The sequence below is a fragment of the Pseudorca crassidens genome, chromosome X, assembly GCF_039906515.1.
Source record: "Pseudorca crassidens isolate mPseCra1 chromosome X, mPseCra1.hap1, whole genome shotgun sequence".
In the NCBI taxonomy this organism is placed as follows: Eukaryota; Metazoa; Chordata; class Mammalia; order Artiodactyla; family Delphinidae; genus Pseudorca; species Pseudorca crassidens.
This window is the reverse complement of record NC_090317.1, coordinates 86,287,866-86,302,034: the sequence shown is the minus strand read 5'-3', so window position 1 is coordinate 86,302,034 and position 14,169 is coordinate 86,287,866. Positions and strand designations below refer to the sequence as shown.

Genomic DNA, 14,169 nt, shown 5'->3' with positions numbered 1-14,169 from the left:
TATCCTTTCTCCATTGCATTGCTTTTGTCAAAAATCAATTGTCTATATATGCGTGGGTTTATTTCTGGACCCTCTGTTATGTTCCATTGATGTATTTGTCTACCTTTATGCCAGTATTACACTGTTTTGATTACTGTAGCTGTATAATAATTTGGGAGATCAGATAGTCTTAGGCCTTCAATTTTGTTGTTTCTCAGGATTGTTTTGGCTCTTTGGGGGTCTTTTGAATTTCCACATGAATTTTAGAATCAGCTTGTCTATTTCTACAAAAGAGTCTGCTGGGATTTGGTTGGGATTGCATTGAATCTATAGATTAAAGTGGGGGAAGAATTGACCTCTTAACAATATTGAGTCTTTGGCTCATGAACAAGATGTATTTCTCCATTTATTTAGGCCTTTAATTTTTCTCAGCAATATTTTTTTATAGTTTTCAGTGTACAGGTCTATCATATTTTTTCAGATTTATCCCCACTTATTTCATATTTTTGGATGCTATTATAAATGGTATTTTAAAATTTTCAATTCCCAGTCATTCACGGCTAGTATATAAAAATACAATTGTAGCAGTGAATTTCCAGTCATTCACTGTTAGTATATAAAGATACAATTGTGGGACTTCCCTGGCGGTCCATTGGTTAAGACTGTGCACTCCCAATGCAGAGAGGACACGGGTTCAATCCCTGGTTGGGGAACTAAGATACCATGCCTCACGGCACGGCCAAAATTGTATATACATATACAATTGGTTTCTGTATATAGACACTATATCCTGAAACCTTGCTAAACCTACTTAGTTCTAGTAGCTTTTTTCTAGATTTCATTATACTTTCTACATAGATAATCATGTTCTCTGTGAATAAAGATTGTTTTAATTTTTCTTTTTTGTTCTCTTTTTAAATTTGTTCCTATCTTCAAGATTTTTTTAAAGGTTTTCTTTCTTTCTTTTTTTTTTTTTTTTTTTTGTGGTACGCGGGTCTCTCACTGTTGTGGCCTCTCCCGTTGCGGAGCACAGGCTCTGGACGCGCAGGCTCAGCGGCCATGGCTCATGGGCCCAGCCGCTCCGCAGCATGTGGGATCTTCCCAGACCGGGGCATGAACCCGTGTCCCCTGCATCGGCAGGCAGACCCTCAACCACTGCGCCACCAGGGAAGCCCTTCTTTTCTTTTTTTTAAAATTTAAATACAGTTAATTTACAATGTTGTGTTAGTTTTAGGTGTACGGCAAAGTGATTCAGTTATACATATACATATATATATATATATATATATATATATATATATATTCTTTTTCAGATTCTGTTCCATCGTGGGTTATTACAGGTATTCAATATAGTTCCCTGTGCTATACAGTAGGTCCTTGTTTACCTATTTTATATAGTACTGTGTATATGTTAATCCCAAACTCCTAATTTATCTCCCCCGCCCCGCTATCCCCTCTGGTAACCATAAGTTTGTTTCCTACATCTATTTCTGTTTTATAAATAAGTTTGTATGATTTCTTTAGATTCCACAGATAACTGATATCACATGATATTTGTCTTACTCTGACTGACTTACTTCACTTAATATAATAATCTCTAGGTCCATCCATGTTGCTGCAAATGGCATTATTCTTTTTTAAAAAATTTATTTATTTATTTTTTTGGCTGCGTTGGGTCTTCATTGCTGTTCATGGGCTTTCTCTAGTTGTGGTGAGTGGGGGCTACTCTTCATTGCAGTGTGCGGGCTTCTCATTGTGGTGGCTTCTCTTGTTGCGGAGCGTGGGCTTTAGGTGCGTGGGCTTCAGTAGTTGTGGCACACGGGCTCAGTAGTTGTGGCTCATGGGCTCTAGAGCGCAGGCTCAGTAGTTGTGGCACACAGGCTTAGTTGCTCTGCGGTATGTGGGATCTTCCCGGACCAGGCATTGAACCCGTGTCCCCTGCATTGGCAGGTGGATTCTTAACCACTGCGCCACCAGGGAAGTCCCTATTTTATTATTTTAATGGTGGAGTAATATTCCATTGTATATATATACCACATCTTCTTTATCCATTCATCTGTTGATACACATTTACATTACTTCTACGTCTTGGTTATTGTAAATAGTGCTACATAGGGGTGCATGTATCTTTTCGAGTTAGAATTTTCACCAGATATATGCCCAGGAGTGGGATTGCAGGATCATATGGTAACTCTATTTTTAATCTTTTAAGGAACTTCCATACTATTCTCCATAGTGGCTGTACCAATTTACGTTCCCGCCAAGAGTGTAGGAGGGTTCCTTTTTCTCCACCCTCTCCAGCATTTATTGTTTGTAGACTTTTTGATGATGGCTATTCTGACTGGTGTGAGGTGATACCTCACTGTGGTTTTGATTTGCTTTTCTCTAATAATTAGCGATGTTGAGCATCTTTTCATGTGCTTCTTGGCTATCTGTGTGTCTTTTTTTGAGAAATGTCTATTTAGGTTTTCTGTCCATTATTTGATTGGATTGTTTTTTTGATATTAAGCTGTATGAACTGTTTGTATATTTTAAAGATTAATCCCTTGCTGGTTGTATTGTTTTCAAATATTTTCTCCCATTCCATATGTTGTCTTTTTGCTTTGTTTATGGTTTCCTTTGCTGTGCAAAAGCTTTTAAATTTAATTAGGTCTCATTTGTTTATTTTCGTTTTTGTTTCCATTACTCTAGGAGATGATTCCAAAAAAATATTGCTGCAATTTATGTCAAAGAGTGTCCAGCCTATGTTTTTCCTCTAGAGTTTATAGTATCTGGTCTTAGACTTAAGTCCTTAATTCATTTTGAGTTTATTTTTGTGTATGGTGTTAGGAAGTGTTCTAATTTCATTCTTTTACATGTAGCTGTCCAGTTTTCCCAGCACCATTTATTGAAGAGGCTGTCTTTTCTCCATTGTATATTTTTGCCTCCTTTGTCCTAGATTAGGTGACCATAGGTGTGTGGGTTTATCTTTGGGCTTTCTATCCTGTTCCATTGATCTATATTTCTATTTTTGTGCCAGTACCATACTCTTTTGATGACTGTAACTTTGTAGTATAGTCTGAGGTCAGGGAGCAGGATTCCTCCAGATCAAGATTGCTTTGGCTATATGGGGTCTTTTGTGTCTCCATACAAATTTTAAGATTTTTTGATCTAGTTCTGTGAAAAATGCCATTGGTAATTTGATAGGGATTGCACTGAATCTGTAGATTGCTTTGGGTAATATAGTCATTTTGACAATATTGATTCTTCCAATCCAAGAACACAATCTTTCCATCTGTTTGTGTCATCTTCTATTTCTTTTATCAGCTTCTTATAGTTTTCAGAGTACAGGTCTTTTGTCTCCTTAGGTAGGTTTATTCCTAGGTATTTTATTCTTTTTGATGCAATGGTAAATGGGATCGTTTCTTTAAGTTCTGTTTCTGATCTTTTGCTGTTATTGTATAGAAATGCAAGAGATTTCTGTGTATTAATTTTGTATCCTGCAACTTTACCAAATTCATTGATGAGCTCTTGTAGTTTTCTGATAGCATCTTTAGGATTTTCTATGTATAGTATCATGTCATCTGCAAGCAGTGACAGTTTTACTTCTTCTTTTCCAATTTGAATTCCTTTTATTTCTTTTTCTTCTCTGATTGCCATCACTAGAACTTCCAAAACTACGTTGAATAAAAGTGGTGAGAGTGGACATCCTTGTCTTGTTCCTCATCTTAGTGGAAATGGTTTCAGCTTTTCACTATTGAGAATGATGTTAGCTGTAGTTTTGTCATATATGGCCTTTATTATGTTGAGGTGTGTTCTCTCTATGCCCACTTTCTGCAGAGTTTTTATCATAAATGGGTGTTGAATATTGTCAAAATCTTTTTCTGTATCTATTGAGATGATCATATATGGTTTTTAGTATTCGGTTTTTTAATATGGTGTATCACACTGATTGATTTGCATATATTGAAAAATTCTTGCATCCCTGGGATAAATCCCACTTGATCATGTTGTCTGATCCTTTTAATGTATCGTTGAATTTGGTTTGCTAGTATTTTGATGAGGATTTTTATGTCTATGTTCGTTAGTGATATTGGCCTGTAATTTTCTTTTTCTGTGGTATCTTTGTCTGGTTTTGGTATCAGGGTGATGGCGACCTCATAGAATGAGCTTGGGAGTATTCCTCTGCAGTTTTTTTGGAATAGTTCCAGAAGATAGGTGTTAACTCTTCTCAAAATATTTGATAGAATTTGCCTGTGAAGCCATCTGGTCCTGGACTTTTGTTTGTTGGGAGTTTTAAAATCAGTTTCAATTTCAGTACTTGTGATTGGTCTGTTCATATTTTCTACTTCTTCCTGGTTCAGTCTTGGGAGATTGTACCTTTCTAAGAATTTGTCCATTTCTTCTAGGTTGTCCATTTTATTGGCATATAGTTGCTTATAGTAGTCTCTTATGATCCTTTGTATTTCTGTGGTGTCTGTTGTAATTTCTCCTTTTTCATTTCTAATTTTGATTTGAGCCCTCTCTCTTTTTTTTTCTTGATGAGTCTGGCTAAAGGTTTATCAATTTTGTTTATCTTTTCAAAGAACCAGCTTTTAATTTCATTGATGTTTCCTATTGTTAGAGACATAAACCCTGCTGAATCTGTAACAAGGCCTGCGTTGCTCTAGGGTTTGACATTGCCAATAACTTATCAGCAGTCTGCATCTGTGCAGCAAGATTAGGGTTCTGGCTTAGTGACTGCATCATGCTTCTCATGTAGGGGGCAGACAACATATTTTGCATAAGTTGTGAGTTTTCAGTTATTTGTTGCAACAAGCTCTGCATTCCTGGTGTGTTGAACATACTAGCTCTTACTCCAGGCCCCAAATTTGGCACAGAACTCTGCGCAGCAGTGCCACTGACAGCACTACCACTAGTGCTTCCCAGGCACTTCTGAGTGCCTCCCTCAGAAGCTGATGAATTCTGAGAAGCCTGTGGAGCCCACGTTTTGGGTAATCGATCTCTATATTCTGTACGGGAAGGTTAACTACCTTCACCTGAGGATATATTGCTCACTAAGGAAGCAAATGGATTACCACCAAACTGTTCTTGTGCAGCACTCAGCATTAGTTCCTGAATATCTGGGTACATGCACCATAAAGCATTGTAGTATCCTCTGGGATGCTTCCTAGGTTGGTTAAGGCTCGGTCCTGGTTTCTCATTATTTCCTGCATCATTGCTGGATTCTTGGCAAGTTCCAATGTTTGTCTCATAATATCTGGATTATTCAACATATAATTACTTTCTGGATTTCTCTGTATCAACTGCTGCATTTGTGGATTGGCCATAATTAACTGCCTCATCAGGTCAGGATTTGAAAGCATGCTCTGGACAGAGGGATTCTCCATGATCTGGACCATTATTTCAGGACTGGACACAAGTTGCTGCTGCACCTGGCTTTGTAGTTCAAAGAAGTTGGTACTATTCAAACCCAAGCTACTCAGACCTGCAAGTCCTCTAAGGCCACCTAAACCAAAAAGGTTGCTAGCAGCAGAACCAAATGTGGAGTTACTATTAGGAGCCGATGATGTGGTAGCACTGCTTCCACTGGTGTGTTTTTGCTGAGCTGAATGATCCTGAGGTCTGTTTTGTGTTTTGATGACGAGGTGAACAATAAGTCCATTGTGAATTCCATGCTGACTTAAAGTATCTTGATCTTTTAAAACGTTTCCAGCAAATATCAACACAAGTTGGTTGGTATGTGATTTGAAACATTTAGAGATTTCTTCCTTGAACTGTGGGGGTGGAGCTATTCTTGGACACTGTGAAGTACTCCTTCTTCTTCAGGGTCTTCAGGGTGACTTTTGTGATGTTGGGTTCTGTGGAGGCAGCGGTGGCAGGGGGGCTGGCACCTTTGGCAGTGGTGGCACTGTCCTGGGAGCTTGGGGGGCTGAGACTTTCACCATTCTTGGCCATGGGACAGCAGTGCCTCAGGTGTGCAGGAGGGAGTGGGCGAGCCAAGGGGAGCCAGGCAACACCTGAGCTGGTCGGCCGGGGCAGCAAAGAATGTGGGGCACACTGCCTCAGTGACAACTGGGCGCAGGGACGCCCTGGCAGGCTAGGGGGCACAGAGCTCGATGTGGGTTCCAGTGCAGGCCCTCAGCACTTTAAACATGTAATCACCTTTGCATCTGATAAGAAATCGGCTGTTAATTTTTATTGAGAACCCCTTATATATGATGAGTCATTTATCTCCTATTGCTTTCAAGATTTTCTTCTTGTCTTTATCTTTTAGTGATGTGATTATAATGTCTTGGTGTGGATCTCTGAGTTTAACTCATTGGAGTTCCTTGAGGTTCTTGGATGTATGGATTCATGTATTTGATTAAATTTGTGAAATTTTAGCTATTTTTAAAAAAACTTATTTATTTAATTTATTTTTGGCTGTGTTGGATCTTCGTTTCTGTGTGGGCTTTCTCTAGTTGCGGCGAGTGGAGGCTACTCTTCATTGCGGTGCGTGGGCTTCTCATTGCAGTGGCTTCTCTTGTTGTGGAGCACAGGGTCTAAGCGCATGGGCTTCAGTAGTTGTAGCACGTGGGCTCAGTAGTTGTGGCTCACAGGCTCTAGAGTGTAGGCTCAGTAGTTGTGGCGCATGGGCTTAGTTGCTCCACGGCATGTGGGATCTTCCTGGACCAGGGCTCAAACCTATGTCCTGCATTGGCAGGTGGATTCTTAACCACTGTGCAACCAGGGAAGCCCCTATTATTTTTTCAAATATTCTTTTTCTCCATTTCCCTCCTCTTTTGCTTAAACTTCCATTATGCACATGTCGATATGTTTATTACTGTCCCACAGGTCTCCTAGGTCTGGATCATTTTTCTTCATTCTTTTTTCTTTCTGCTCTTCAGATTGGATACTCTAATTGATCTTTTTTTGATGATTCTTTTTTGTTCCTGCCAAAATCTACTATTGAATCCCTCTAGTGAATTTTGTATTTCAGTATTTAACGTTACAGCTCCAGAATTTTAATTTTGTTCCTTTGTTTAATTTTTATCTCTTTATTGATATTCTTTATGTATTTAGACATTATTCACATAACTTCCTTAAGCTCTTTGAACATATTTAAGACAGTTGATTTAATATATTTATCTTTATGTCTACCCTCTGGGCTTCCCTAGGAACAGTTTCAACTGATTGCTTTTTTCCTGTATATGAACCATAGTTTCTTGGTTTTTGGCATGCCTCATTTTTTTGTTGTTGTTGAAAACTGGACATTTGCAATAATACAATGTGTATATAAATGAACAAACCAAACCACACAAAAACAAATACATAGATACAGAAAACAGAGTAGTGGTTATCAGAGGGGGTGGTATCGGGGGGGTAGTGCAAAATGGGTAAGGGGGTTCAACTGTATGGTGCCGGATGGAAAATAAATTTTTGGTGGTGAGCATGTAGGCTATACAGAATTAGAAATATAATGTACACATGAAACTTATATAATGTTATAAATCAATGTTACCTCAGTAACATATATGTGTGTGTATGTATGTATATATAAAATGTGGCAACTCTGGAAGTCAGATTCTTTCATTTTCCTGTGTTTTGTTGCTCTTTGTTGTTTTTTTTTAATTTAGTGTCTTTTCTGAATTAATTTTGTAAAGCCTGTATTCTTTGTCATCTGTGACCACTGAAGTCTCTGCTTGGTGAGCAAAGTGGTTAGCTAATGACCAAAAGAGATTCCTGTTTTTTAAAAAAATAAATTTATTTATTTATTTTTGGCTGAGTTAGGTCTTTGTTGCTGCTCGCGGGCTTTCTCTAGTTGCAGCGAGTGGGGGCTACTCTTCATTGCGGTACCTCGGCTTCTCATTGTGGTGGCTTCTCTTGTTGCGGAGCATGGGCTCTAGGCATGCGAGCTTCAGTAGTTGTGGCTCATGGGCTCTAGAGGGCAGGCTCAGTAGTTGTGGCCCATGGACTTAGTTGCTCTGCGGCATGTGGGATTTTCCTGGATCAGGGCTCGAACCCATGTCCCCTGCATTGGCAGGCAGATTCTTAACCACTGTGCCAGCAGGGAAGCCCCCAACAGAGATTCTTTAAATGTCTGGAAATAGTAACACTCCTTGTCTTTTCTGAGGGGCTCTGTGTCTTTATTGGGGACATGCTTTTATCAGCTCATCAGGCAGTTTACAACTCTGTCTTAACCTTAACTTCCTACTAGTACAGAGCCTCATTAACAGGCAGAGGTGAGAGCCTAAGGCTTTCTCAGGTATTTCCCCAGTGTACACACAACCTTAGTCATAAACACAGACCTGCATATGTATGTGGCACTCTGATTCCCAGGAATACATTGGAGCTTTGGACATCTCATTTCCCAGCTTTTCATATAAAATTTTAAATTTTCTTTTCAATATTTAAAAAATCTTTCTGGGCATTGGGGTTTTGATAGGAATTCCATTCACCCTGTGTATTAATTGGAGATAATTGACATTTTTACTATAATAGGCTTTCTAAAGCTTAAACATGGTATGTCCCCACATAATTAAGTCTTTGATTTCTTTCTTCAGTGTTTTGTAGTTTTCAGCATACAAGTATTGTGTGTGTTTTGTTAGGTTAACATCTATTTAATTTTTTGAACAATTGTAATAGGAATTTAGGGATTGTATTTTTAATTTTAGGTTCCACATGTTCATTGCTAGCATGTAGAAATATGTTTGATTTCTGTATGTTTTTCTTGTATACTGTTACCTTGCTGAACTCACTTATTTGTACTAGGTTTTGTATATGTGAATATCTTGGGATTTTCTATGTAGATTACTTTGCCTTCTGCAAATTTAGACAGTTTTATTTCTATATTTTCAGTATATATGATTTTTATTTTGTTTTCTTGCCCATTGTACTGGTGAGAACTTCCAGTATAATGTTGAAGTGGTGAAAGTGGAATTCTTGCCTTATTCCATATCTTAGGGGAAAACATTGTCTTTCACCATTTTGTGTAACATTATAGTTTCTTTTTTACATTCTCTATGTCAAATTAAGAAAATTTCTGTCTATCACTATTATTCTGAGCATTATTTTTTTATCATGAATGGATGTTGAATTTTTATCAAAAACTTTTCCGTATCAATTGATATGATTATTTGATGTTTCTTGTTTAGTCTGTTGATGTGATGGATTACACTGGTTGATTACAAATGTGGAAACAGCCATGTTAGCACTGCGTTAGCTTTATTCTTCAAATTTTGATATGATTTATTTTATTATTTTCTTTTTGCGATACGCGGGCCTCTCACTGTTGTGGCGTCTTCCATTGTGGAGCACAGGCTCCGGACGCGCAGGCTCAGCAGCCATGGCTCACGGGCCCAGCCGCTCCGCGGCATGTGGGATCTTCCTGGACAGGGGCATGTACCCGCGTCCCCTGCATCGGCAGGCGGACTCTCAACCACTGCACCACCAGGGAAGCCCGATATGATTTATTTTCATTTCCATCCAACTCAATCCAATTCAATGTATTAAAAAATCTTTTTTAATTATTGAGATACCATATCTTCTTTATCCATTTGTCCATTGATGGACACCTAGGTTGCTTTACTATCTTGGCTATTGTAAATAATGCTGCAATAAACATGAAGTGCACATAACTTTTTGAATTAGTATTTTTGTTTTCTTTGGGTAAATACCCTGAAGTGGAATTGCTGAATTATATGACAGTTCTATTTTTAAATTTCAAGGAACTTCCATACTGTTTTCCACACTGGCTGCACCAATTTGTATTTCTACCAACAGTGCTGGAGTGTTCACTTTTCTCCACATCTTCACCAACACTTGTATTTTGTTGTCTTTTTGGTAATAGCCATTTTGACATGTGTGAGGTGGTATCTCATTGTGATTTTGATTTGCATTTCTCTGATGATTAGTGATGTTGAGCATCTTCTCATGTGTCTGTTGGCCATATGTATGTCTTCTTTGGAAAAATATCAATTTAGGTCCTATGCCCATTTTTTTATGTGGTATTATCTTTAAGTACAAAGACTTTTCCAATCATGTCACTTAGAGTTCATTTTATTCACTGCTGTGTTTGGCCGCCAGTCTCGTTTCTCTCCTCAGCAATGGTAAGGCGGATACCCTTTCTATGAGGAAGAGAGATCCATGGTTTGTTGCCTTTGCCAATAACGAAAATGTTGGAGAGCCGGGTGGCAAAGCTGTTGCCACTGGCATCTTTCACACGAACTACACCTAAAGAACCAGGATGTCTCGCCCGGTTAGTGATTACACCAATTCTTCCCAGGTTAGCACCTCCAGTCACCATGCACAGGTAACCAGTGTCAAATTTGATGAAATCAGTAATCTTGACAGTCTCCAAATCAATTTGAATGGTGTCATTCATCTTGATGAGGGGATCAGGGTAGTGGATGGTGGGAGCATCATGGGTCACCCGATGAGGGATTCCTGTTGTCCCCACAAAGATCTTTCTCACTTTACACAGCTTATACTTGGCCTCCTCAAGTGTAATACAATGAACAGCAAAGCGACTCTTGGTGCCATAGATCAGACGAAAATTCTCTCCAGTCTTGTCAATGCTGATGACATCCATAAAACCAGCAGTAGGTTATATCAGTGCGGACCTTGCCATCAATCCAAATGAAACGCTGCATGCAGATCTTCTTTATTTCATCTCCTGTTAGGGCATACTTAAGTCTGTTCCTTAGGAAGGTGATTGGGGGCGACATTCCCTTAGCTTGTGGGGACTGGTAGATGGACGAGGAGCAAACACACCAGTCAGTTTATCCAGCATTCAATGCTTTGGAGCTGCTACACGCTTCAGGTGCTTCTTGGGACCATGAGCCATGGCTGCACTAGGCACGTAAAGAGCCCTATGCCCATTTTTTAAAAATTAATTTATTTATTTTTGCTGTGTTGGGTCTTAGTTTCTGTGCGAGGGCTTTCTCTAGTTGTGGCAAGCGGGGGCCACTCTTCATCGTGGTGTGCGGGCCTCTCACTATCGCGGCCTCTCTTGTTGCGGAGCACAGGCTCCAGACGCGCAGGCTCAGTAGTTTTGGCTCACGGGCCTAGTTGCTCCACGGCATGTGGGATCCTCCCAGACCAGGGCTCAAACCCGTGTCCCCTGCATTAGCAGGCAGATTCTCAACCACTGCGCCACCAGGGAAGCCCCCATGCCCATTTTTTACTTGGGTTGTTTGTTTTTTTGATGTTGAGTTGTATGAGTTCTTTTCATATTTTGCATATTAACCTCTTGTTGGATATATCATTTGCAAAATCTCTCATTTCCGTTTCATTTTGTTGATAGTTTCCTTCACCGTGCAAAAGCTTTTTATTTTGATGTAGTCCCATATTGTTTCCTTTGCCTGAGGAGACCTATCCAAAAACACGTTGCTAAGATTAATGTCAGAGAATGTATTGCCTGTGATTCTTCTATGAATTTTATGGTTTCAGGGGTTACATTTAAGTCTTTAATCCATTTTGAGTTTACTTTTATACATGGTATGAAAAAGTACTCCAGTTTGATTTTTTTTTCTTGGCATATGGCTGTATAGTTTTTCCAACTATATCATTTATTGAAGAAGCTGTCTTTCTCATATTGCATATTTGTGCCTCCTTTGTCATAGACTAATTAACCATATAAATGTGGGTTTATTTCTGGGCTCCCTATTCTGTTCCATTGATATATGTGTCTGTTTTTGTGCCAGTACCATACTGTTTTGATTAGTGTAGCTTTTTAGTATAGTTTGAAATCAGGGAGCATGATACCTCCAGCATTTTCTTCTTTCTCAGACTGTTTTGGCTACTTGGGTTTTAGTTTGTGTGTGATGCCATACAAATTGTAGGATCCTTTGTTCCAGTTCAGTGAAATATTTCATTGGTACTTTGATAAGGATTGCATCAAATCTGTAGATCATCTTGGGTAGTATGGTCATTTTAACAATATTAATTCTTCCCCCCGCCAACCTCCGGGCTCTGCCACTTTATTTATTTATAACAGAAAGTTTTTTTAATGGATTATTTATTTTATAGTCACAAAACTAAAAATGTTTAATGAATTATCTTATTTAATCCTTTCTTCACCTCTGAAAATTAGGTGTATTATCTTTATTTTATTTTTTTAACATCTTTATTGGAGTATAATTGCTTTACAATGGTGTGTTCGTTTCTGCTTTATAACAAAGTGAATCAGTTATACATATACATATATCCCCATATCTCTTCCCTCTTGCATCTCCCTACCTCCCACCCTCCCTATACCACCCCTCTAGGTGGTCACAAAGCACCAAGCTGATCTCCCTGTGCTATGTGGCTGCTTCCCACTAGCTATCTATTTTACGTTTGGTAGTGTATATATGTCCATGCCACTCTCTCACTTTGTCCCAGCTTACCCTACCCCCTCCCCATATCCTCAAGTCCATTCTCTAGTAGGTCTGCATCTTTATTCCCATCTTGCCCCTAGGTTCTTCATGACCTTTGTTTTTTTTGGATTCAATATATATGTGTTAGCATATGGTATTTGTCTTTCTCTTTCTGACTTACTTCACTCTGTGTGACAGACTCTAGGTCCATCCACCTCACTACAAATAACTCAATTTCGTTTCTTTTTATGGCTGAGTAATATTCCATTGTATATATGTGCCACGTCTTCTTTATCCATTCATCTGTTGATGGACATTTAGGTTGCTTCCATGTCCTGGCTATTGTAAATAGAGCTGCAATGAACATTTTGGTACATGACTCTTTTTGTATTATGGTTTTCTCAGGGTATATGCCTAGTAGTGGGATTGCTGGGTCGTATAGTAATTCTATTTTTAGTGTTTTAAGGAACCTCCATACTGTTCTCCATAGTGGCTGTATCAATTTACATTCCCACCAACAGTACAAGAGTGTTCCCTTTTCTCCACACCCTCTCCAGCATTTATTGTTTCTAGATTTTTTGATGATGGCCATTCTGACTGGTGTGAGATGATATCTCATTTTAGTTTTGATTTGCATTTCTCTAATGATTAATGATGTTGAGCATTCTTTCATGTGTTTGTTGGAAATCTGTATATCTTCTTTAGAGAAATGTCTATTTAGGTTTTCTGCCCATTTTTGGATTGGGTTGTTTGTTTTTTTTTGATACTGAGCTGCTTGAGCTGCATGAGCTGCTTGTAAATTTTGGAGCTTAATCCTTTTTCAGTTGCTTCATTTGCAAATCTTTTCTCCCATTCTGAGGGTTGTCTTTTGGTCTTGTTTATGGTTTCCTTTGCTGTGCAAAAGCTTTGAAGTTTCATTAGGTCCCATTTGTTTATTTTTGTTTTTATTTCCATTTCTCTAGGAGGTGGGTCAAAAAGGATCTTGCTGTGATTTATGTCATAGAGTGTTCTGCCTAACAATATTAATTCTTCCAATCCATGAACATGGTATATCTTTCCATCCGTTTGTGTCATCTTCAATTTCTTTCATCAATACCTATTCGTTTTCCAAGTATGAGTCTTTTACTTTCTTGGTTAGGTTTATTCCTAGGTATTTAATTCTTTTTGATTCAGTTGTAAATAGGCTTGTTTTATTAATTTCTCTTTCTGATAATTCATTATTATTGTATAGAAAGGCAACTGACTTCTATGTATTAATTGTGTATCCTGCAACGTTACTGAATTCATTTATTATTTCTAATAACTTTTAGGTGTTTTTTTTTTAATTGGGGTATAGTTGCTTTACAATGTTGTGTTAGTTTCTGCTGTACAGTGAAGTGAATCAGCTATATGTATACATATATCTCCTTGGGGATTTCTTTCTCATTTAGGTCACCACAGAGCACTGAGTAGAGTTCCCTGTGCTATACAGCAGGTTCTTATTAGTTATCTATTTTATACATATTATTGTATATGTGTCAATCCCAGTTTCCCAGTTCATCCCACCCCTTTTAGGTGGTGTCTTTAGGATTTTCCCTATGTAGTATCATTTCATCTGCAAACAGTGACAATTCTACTTATTCATTTTCAGTATTGATTCCATTTATTTCTTTTCCTTGTCTGACTGCTGTGGTTAGGACTTCCAATATTATGTTGAATAAAAGTGAAGAGAGTGGGCATCTTTGTCTTGTTTCTGACCTTAGAGGAAATGCTTTCAGTTTTTCACCACTGAGCATGAAGTTAGCCATGGACTTGTCTTCTATGGCCTTTATTATGTTGTGATATATTCCCTCTATACTCACCTTGTTGAGAGAGAGTTTTTATCATAAAT

General features: G+C 38.4%; 2 pseudogenes; both read right to left on the bottom strand.

Annotated features, from left to right (window-relative positions):
* Nucleotides 1-4,578: 4,578 nt before the first annotated feature.
* Nucleotides 4,579-5,971, bottom strand: LOC137216673 (ubiquilin-1 pseudogene; annotated as a pseudogene).
* Nucleotides 5,972-9,987: 4,016 nt separating this feature from the next.
* Nucleotides 9,988-10,786, bottom strand: LOC137217578 (small ribosomal subunit protein eS4-like; annotated as a pseudogene).
* Between the last annotated feature and the right edge of the window lie 3,383 nt (nucleotides 10,787-14,169).